We start from the raw sequence: 8,400 nt of genomic DNA, 5'->3' as shown, positions 1-8,400 counted from the left end.
ACAAGGGTGACTGATCATTTATGGTAAGCTCATTAATATTTATAGTAACTGTAAGCAACTGTAAACTGTAGCCTACTGGGAAACTCCTCTTATCTATTTATCAGAACTATCTTCTCCTCCATGGTTGCTTGATCATATATGCACATTTATGACTTCTTGCCTAACAATCTAGTCCATCTTTGATGAGGCTGACCCATCGTCTCTGAAGATATTGCTACATTAGCGGTCAGCGCGTCCATATTTTGCATTAACTGTAAGCAGTTACAGGTGAGCTCGGACCGGGAATTCACCGACGGTTTCAGAATGCGGGCTGAGCCAATCAGATGCGGCCATGACGACTTTCCGCTTCAGGATTGGTTAATAATTTCCAGCACTTTGAGAATGCGAACGTGGGTAAATGCCGTATTATCCAATCGATGACTTGGCGGCGGAGCGCAGCAGAGAGTAATTTCTTTTAGAGGCAGAGAGAAAGCAGCATCAGCCTCGGAGCAGCGAAGGGAAGAGAGCCCAGACCTCCACCGCAACGACAGAACTAGTCTAACTTAACAGTTTGTTTTGTTAACGCGTCCTCTCGCTGATTTTTACACGTTATATTTGCTTTGGTTTTTATTTTTGTTATATATTTTTTGTACTGGAAGGGAACAGCGAGCAAGGATTCACTGCGGCTGACCAATTCCCCTCTCCAGACCTGGGAATTACAATGAAAAATGTAGGTGACACATTTTCTTTCACTATCCTGGAATCACAACAGGACCCCAGCGGGGACGTAAAAGGTAAAAATGTATATTTACATGTTTAGATGTTTCATGTTGCCTTTTTGGACGTTAAATTGGGAACTGAATTGGTGTATTGTGGTTTTATCCCTGCGTAACTTCAGTCACATTTAATTAAGAGGGAAATGCGTCAGTTTGTGTCGTATTACAGCATCCTCAGTGCACACTGTTGGCTTAATGTTATTATTATTGTCATTATTAACGGTTAAAATGAACTTAAAGGCTTTGATGTGCCACATTTCCCTGTCAGGGCGCACGTATGGCTTTGCCAAATTTGCGCTCTACTGGCGAGCCTTTGTTTATTTATTGAAGGGGAAGGGGGGTTAAAAAAATCTCTGCATTTTAGACCCATTCATTCACGGCATTGTTTTCTCCTCTCGGTCTCTTCACTGGGGGGAAATGGTGACGGGTGTCGCATCTATAGGATCCTCTCTGTTGAAAGAAAAATAGACCTAAACAGGTATTTCGCAGCCTTCATCGTATCGGTGTTGTGCTGCAGTGTGGTGGAACAGGGTTTTTTTTTTTTTTTTAATCATGGGGCTGTTCGCTCATCTGCTGCCATGCATGCATACAATACAGTAACGCCTCAGCATAATGCAACAAAACCCTCCCATTTTGTGTCTTCTGCGATGCTCTGAATGCAGCATCAGCATCGCACATACATGCAGTCACATAGCTGCTCATAAAGGGGGGATGGTTGTGTTTGTTTTCTGCATATGTGTGCTGCTGTGGAGTCATTACAAAAAAGGTTGATCACACTCTTGCAGAAAGACACGCACACACGCACGACTGGCTCCAAAGTTGACGTAATTGCCTCATGAATGCTAATGCATCATGCAAATGCAGCAACGCTGCAAACTAACCCTGCATTGTTGCCTCATGAGCTCACATGAGCCTCGCCAGACTTATTGCACTTTGCACCTGTGTGAATCTGTGGGTTTGCATGTGTGTGTTCGGGCATTCAGGCGTGTAGGTGTGTGTGTAGGTGCACTTTTTGCAGATGATATCACCCTGCATACGGTTGCAGGGCCGTGTGGCAGAGTGTGTTTTAACCAGGAGTTTTAAAGCTGCACACCTACACCTGTCTCACCTGGTTACCGAGACGGAGGTACATTATAGAAGTGTTTCCCGTTCTCCATGATTGACGCACTTAGATTTGGCCTGTTTGCCCACGTACCTACTGATGTGATACCTCATCTGAATTTGGTGAAACTTATTCAAAGTTCAAACCTGAAGCACATTAAATCTGTAAATAGGCCTTTTGGTAGCATCTGTGTTCTTTCATTACAGTATTATTGTGAAATAACATCAGCTCACAACACGCCACAGCAGCAAAGACTGATTGTGTATCTTCTTACTGAAAAAATAGAAGACGAATATGGGTTTTTCTTTCTGAAATCAGGGCTATGGGATAAATTATGTAAATGTTTTTGTTTTCTAAACTTTTGCGCTGTGACAAGCTCGACTAATTAGCATGAAAACAGTGTAAATGAGCAAAAAAAAGGAGAAAAGCTACAGGTGAGAAACACTGTGGAGTGCTTCGAGAAGATAAGACAGACCTTCATTCATCCCACAAAGGGAGAGTCCAGGTGCAAAGAAAACACGAGAAGAGTCAAGGAAATACGACTGCTCACTTATCATAGCATTAGAATTGTGTAAGTACGATCAATGATTTGGGTTTTTGTTTTGTGGTAAAAGTGGCTCTCCAGATGTGCTTGTCTCACCTGTGTAAGACGCTGTAAAAATGACTGATCTGTAGTGGTAAAAAAAAAAAACAGCTTTGCTTGTCTGTTTGGTAATTTAATGAAGTTAAATATGGGGAGATCTTCCTATCGGCCTCCTCTGTGCAGCTCCTGTCAACCTGCAGCGATTAAAAAGATGATTAAAAAAAAAAGACAGTTCATGTGAACAAGACTCCATTTAACTGTCGAACGTGCGTCTTGACAGTTTAATGAAACACAAATATGTGACACTGACGAGGAGAACTATGCAGCGTCTTCGTTTTTTTTTTTTTCAAAAACTACCAGCAACCATTGATGTTTTTTGCAGAAGGTTAATGTGAACGCATATCGGTCTATTGGCTATTTGACACTCATTCTGTTGTGTTCCGCAGCAACCACATGTCATCCCAGGTTGACTGCGGCTGGATGAAGCAGGGCTTGGTTCTCAGTTTATATTTTCAAATATTCAGAATATTTCCCTCTCGACTTGCCCCTTTAATGACTCCATCTCCATGAGTATTGAAGGGGACTTTGGCAGCACTGGTGCTCACAATGCACCACAAGTTCTCAGGCAACTGCTCTGAGGTCACACAGATTATTGCTGATTTCTGAATGAATGGATGTTTGAGGAAAAAAATGACACCACCGAGTAGGACGTGCGGTCCAAAATGAAAAAGCAGCTAAGCATCTCTTGCTGTGATTACAGATTTTGTACAACGTCACACTGTCAGGCTGTTCGTATGCTCCTGGATGCCCACCTTTGGGTGATATTAGAAAGTTGCCAGCCGCTCTCTGGGGGCTGTTGAAGGGCATTCGGGGAAACGCTGGGAATCACTGAAGTGGAAGCAGGTGAAAGGAAGCGTTGAGCAACTTGATGACAGAAGCATTGCACATCACAAAGGGATGATGTAACAAGGCCATAGTATCAGAGTGAGGGCGTTCTTTAAAATGCGGTGCAGTCAAGGATTTCACATGACTGTCCTTTCCCTCACGACGGGCGACTTAAGCCCCTTTAAGCATGTCGAGTCGAGCAGCTCAGTCCCAACGTGCTGGAGGAGGTGGATCGTCTGCAGCTTCACCCTTCATCGCGGTTGTGTGAGTCAGTGATGATTAATCTGATTGGCGGTGTTCAGCTGTCGGTGTGCCCCCAGAGAGCAAGCTGGAAATGGGCTTTGTACGTAGACCAACGGCCTTGACTGTTGGGGGGGATTTTCCATTGGGCTTGCGGAGAGTCTCAGGCGTCATCACCGGAGACGTGGGTACACGGCTGGCGTCACACAATAACCTTCAGCAACAAACACTATTGTTTTGCAGAGTGACTCCTCCACCTGATTCAGCACCTGTTGGTGTTTCCTTTAGGTGATGAATTTCAGAACCCTTATTCTAAAAAGATCTTTCTAATCCAGTGGCGCTTGTTTCCTGTAAAAATTACCCGATGAAACTGTGCAGCTCTTAATTGCTTTTAGGTGCATTTTTATAATGCTAAATGTCTGATTTTTCTTTTTTTTAACTTAGACTTATTTAGCATCTATTGGACAAAATTATGAACAGTTACATTTATAATGTTGCCATGGGGTTGATCGGGATGAGTGCGACCCTGATCTGATATCAAAGCCTGGTCAGACAGGTGGGGTTGGGTTATTCAATCACAAGCGAAATGTGTTAAATGCAGGTGTGAACAGACTCATGATAGACTGAGTATGAATTGAGATCTGATCATCCAGGCCACATTGAAAGGTGGTCTGGGACACATTTTTAGGCTACGTTCACACTGCAGGCAAAAGTGGCCCAAATCTGCCTTTTTTCCCTCATTTGTGACCCATATCATAGCACAAATCCATTTTTTTCTAATTAGACCCAGGCCACTTTCATATGTGGTCTTAAATCGGATACAATCTGACCTTTTTGAAAGCGGCCTCAGTCTTAACGGTCATGTCGCATTTTATCCTTTTCCTTTCTCTGCGGCGAGATGGACTGGAAACAATGGACGAAACGAGCATGGCGGACACCCTTAATGAAGCTAGTCTGTGTAAAGAAAGCGAGGTTTTGATTAAAATCCTCGTAATTTTGTCGTATCCGATTGCACGCCAACTTCCGAATTGATACGCACACGTTGACATGTGTAGCATCCATATTTACTTTGTCACGTCTTCTTCTGCGGCTGTGGGTCATGTCAGGGGCGTAGACCGTTCACACTGGAGTCTCAAGGCGGTCGCGTTTAAATTATAATGTGAACAACCACGCATAAAACTCGGATCTGTGTGAACGTAGCCTTAGATTACAGTAGATGCGGTCGTGCAGTCTGTCACACTGAAGGACAACCCTTACTGTATGTTCTTTGTCCTCCTGTTTCCTGAAGAATACAGTCAGTGAAAAGCAGCATCCAAACTTATTATTTACAGAAAACCTTCTCATCTTTTATGTTAATTTCTGCAGCAACAGTGATTAACGCAGCACCAAAACACTCCAGATCTGCCTGTTTATTTGCATAGAGAGTGGATAACTAAGATCTGATCACGACTGGTCGCTCAAGACGCATGTTGGGACACACTCAATGCATCCAGGACGCATTATAATACCAGGTCTGAACAGCAAAAGCTATTGAAAAGTGCCAAAACGGCCAAGACTCAAGTACAAGATTCAACAAAAAAATATCCCTTACGTAAGTAAGTAAGTAAGTAATCTTTATTTGTACAGCGCCTTTCACAGACCAGGGTCACAAAACGCTTTAGAGGTACAATAGAAAAACACAGTTAAGAAGTACATAAAAGTACAAGTTTAAAAAGGCCAAAGCAACTCAGTGACAATCATAGCAGCCCAAGACAATTAAGAAAATTAAGACAATTAAAAAAATTAAGAAAGTTAAGAAAATTAAGAAAAAACCTGAACAAATAAAAAGGTCTTAAGTTGCCTTTTGAAGGCGTCAACAGACTCCATCAAGCGCAGAGAGAGCGGAAGATCGTTCCAAAGCCTGGGAGCAACAGCCTGGAAAGTCTCCTCTGGTCCGGAAAAGTGTGTGTGGCGCCATCAGAAGATTCTGATCCACAGACTTCAGATCCCGAGCTGGGGTGTAAGACTGGATCAGATCTCTGACGTAGGGTGGAGCCTGACCATGCAATGCTCGGAAAGTTAAAACCAAAATTTTAAAATTTATCCTAGAGGAAACTGGTAGCTAATGAAGAGTTTTAGGAACAGGGGTGCAGAATTGTCTTTTTTTTGCCAAGAGAGAAGACAAAGCCATGTTTGGAACAACTTTATTGGTATGATTACTGTATAAAAACAAGAGAGTTTGGTACTAAATGATACGTGTGATCTCCACATGTTTGCTAGATTGTTTGATTGATTACCAGGAAGCCTGAGCAGCCAATCACGCTTCACCGCTGAGGCTCACAGTTTCAGTTGTAATAACCACCTGCCAACGCTGTACACTTGTGTTATTCCAAAGTGCAGTTAATTTTGCCCCGTGGTACTTTTTATTAGCTTGACTTCTAGTTCGAAACATGCTGTGCAATTTGCCCTGGTGACCCTGGTGAATGTGGTCTCATGAACCAAAGTAACAACATGGAGTTGTTTCCAAAAATGGTCACAAGGTGGAGAGATCTGCTTTTTTTTTTTTTTTTTTTTTTTTTTAAGGGTTTCGCTCATACAGCCTTGCAGAGAAGGCCAAAATAAACATGTCGGGAGAGTTAAAATGTCATATCTGTGATAAAGCTGGCGTAGTCCCGGCTGACCCTGTTAGCGTGCTGTAACTGACAACTGGTCCTCTGCCAGCTCGTCTGTGTGGAGCTTTTGCTCTGCAACGTCTGCTGCGAGGGCACATAAATAAACTTGTGACAGTTATTGTTGGCTTGCAAAGCGTAACAGATTCATACTGAACCAGATGTCACTTATCCAGTGGTTTTGGACTGACACACGTGCCGTTTTCACTGCGTAGTGATAGAGAGGATTTCAGGTCAGTGGCTTCACTTATGCAAACAGGAAGCAGAACACAGTCTTCTGTTCCCACTTCAGTGGCGTTACTTCTTGGAATTTAAGTGACCCAGATCTGTTTTTTTTAAAATGTTGGATGCGACAGGGTCAGTGAATGGAAAACACAGCAGCCCTGATTCTGAATATGTGGACCATGTGATCACCTGACATACTGTCCTTGTTCCAGCGGCTCAAGTTTTCTGTGAATGAAAGTAACTGTGTCAAGTACTAACGCTATTTTTATTAGACTTCAAATTCAAAACAGGCCGACAGACCAGACGGTGTCAGAGGGGAGAGCTGTATTAATAAATCACATTTAATTAATGACTGAAATAATTAGTCTCACTCAATGAAATTAACCAACAAAATACACAGTTTATCTATCAGTTAATAACTCTTAGTGTATCAGGCCATTGAGTACTACAACATACTGTACTATGATGCCATTAAAGTAACAGTTTGTTTTACTTTGGTTTGAAGAATCAGTCGTGTAATCAACTGACATTCTAAAGTATATATTCCCCAGTTCCTGCTTGTAGTTTTGGGTCTTTAAGTTCCTTTTAAGACTGTTAAGGACCCTTTTTCCTCTTTTTTTTTTCTCTTTCTTTCAATAAATGGATCATGGACATAAATATGGATAAGAACTGTCAACTGGATTTTACACATATTTCATTAAAATAACATCTTACCACAGTTAAGTTCAACGTTTTGAGCTGGTTATTAAACAAATAAAAGGACAAACTAATCAGACGTGAGCAGACAAGAAAAGGAGCAGGATGGCCTTACATATTTAAATACTAATTACTGATACAGTTTCTATCTATGTGACATATGTTGGTAAAACATTAGCTTGCATCACTCAGCATCACGTAGCTGCTCTTCTGTGACATGCAGAGAAAATGAGGTCAGTAGCAGATGCATTAGGATAAATGCCTTTTTCCAAACATCAAGTAGTTTAAATGAATACAGCTACAGCAACCGATGGCATCCAACCAGAAACACAACCGAGTAATTAATAAGGAGCGGACATATAGAAGCAGACTGTAAATAAAACCGGGGAAGGAGGAGGCTTGGCATGATCAGATATCACCTCATCCTAAAGAACGCCACTGTTAATATCACTGTCGCTTCACATACACAGTTAAAAACCTCAAATTCAATTAATTCAGCAACCTTATCTGTTCCCTTGACTTTTCCTGGAACCCACTTGGCAGCCGCGGCGGCTGTTGCTGCAAATAGTGTTTGTTGACTTGTTTTGTTGATGCTGCTGCTTGAGCAAAGCTGAGTGGCCACCAAGTGCTACAGTTCTGACAGTAATTATTTACCAAGAGGTTAGTCATAGTGCTCCAGCCTGGAGTTGTGCACGGCCGCTGTCGCTGAAAATGCCCCTCGCTGGACTGACACCTTCCAGTTGGCTGTGAGGGAGCTGAAGGATAAACGAGAGGCCATTTCTGCTCCTTCTGACAAACATCCCTCTGCCGCACGTACGCGACTGAAGAACACCATGTTTAATTTACACCCTCTCAAGCTGTCACAGAGAAATTTCACCTCTGTTTTCGACGAAAAAAGGAATAATTATCACTTGGATCAGATTGACTAATTGCACAGTTGATGGACTTTTGAAAGAAATACTCCGAGTTGTTTCACAGGTTTGCAGCTTTGGGACTGACAGTGAAAAAGTCTGCTTCAGTGTGTCATCGTGGCTGTCGTGGTCTGCTTCACAGCATGTGTTGCATGTAAACTCAAAGCGCATGATGCAATTAATAATCACATTTACATACCACATAATTAGTTCTGGTTGTCCTGTAAACTGAACACTCAGCGTATACGACGCTTCTTCTTTCTCTTGTGCATTTAATGGGGTTTACCTTTAAATCTTGTTGTTTAAGGTTGTTAAAATCATCTTATTCCTCACTGGCTGACTGAAATACTGAAAA

At 42.3% G+C, this 8,400-nt stretch overlaps 1 protein-coding gene across 3 annotated transcripts in view; it reads left to right on the top strand.

Moving 5' to 3' along the window:
* Positions 1-460: 460 nt before the first annotated feature.
* shisa7b (shisa family member 7) overlaps positions 461-8,400 on the top strand; it is a 51,670-nt gene continuing 43,730 nt past the window's right edge. For 2 of the 3 annotated variants that reach the window (XM_075449907.1, XM_075449905.1), the window contains exon 1: positions 461-773. The gene's annotated coding sequence lies outside the window, so the exon portion shown is untranslated. Of the gene's footprint in view, positions 774-1,175; positions 1,234-8,400 lie in introns of those variants that run through there. The other variant, XM_075449906.1, reaches the window with a different exon arrangement.

This window comes from Odontesthes bonariensis, chromosome 18, assembly GCF_027942865.1.
Source record: "Odontesthes bonariensis isolate fOdoBon6 chromosome 18, fOdoBon6.hap1, whole genome shotgun sequence".
Lineage (NCBI taxonomy): Eukaryota > Metazoa > Chordata > Actinopteri > Atheriniformes > Atherinopsidae > Odontesthes > Odontesthes bonariensis.
The sequence above is the reverse complement of the archived record's forward strand: the minus strand, read 5'-3'. Positions and strand labels throughout refer to the sequence as shown.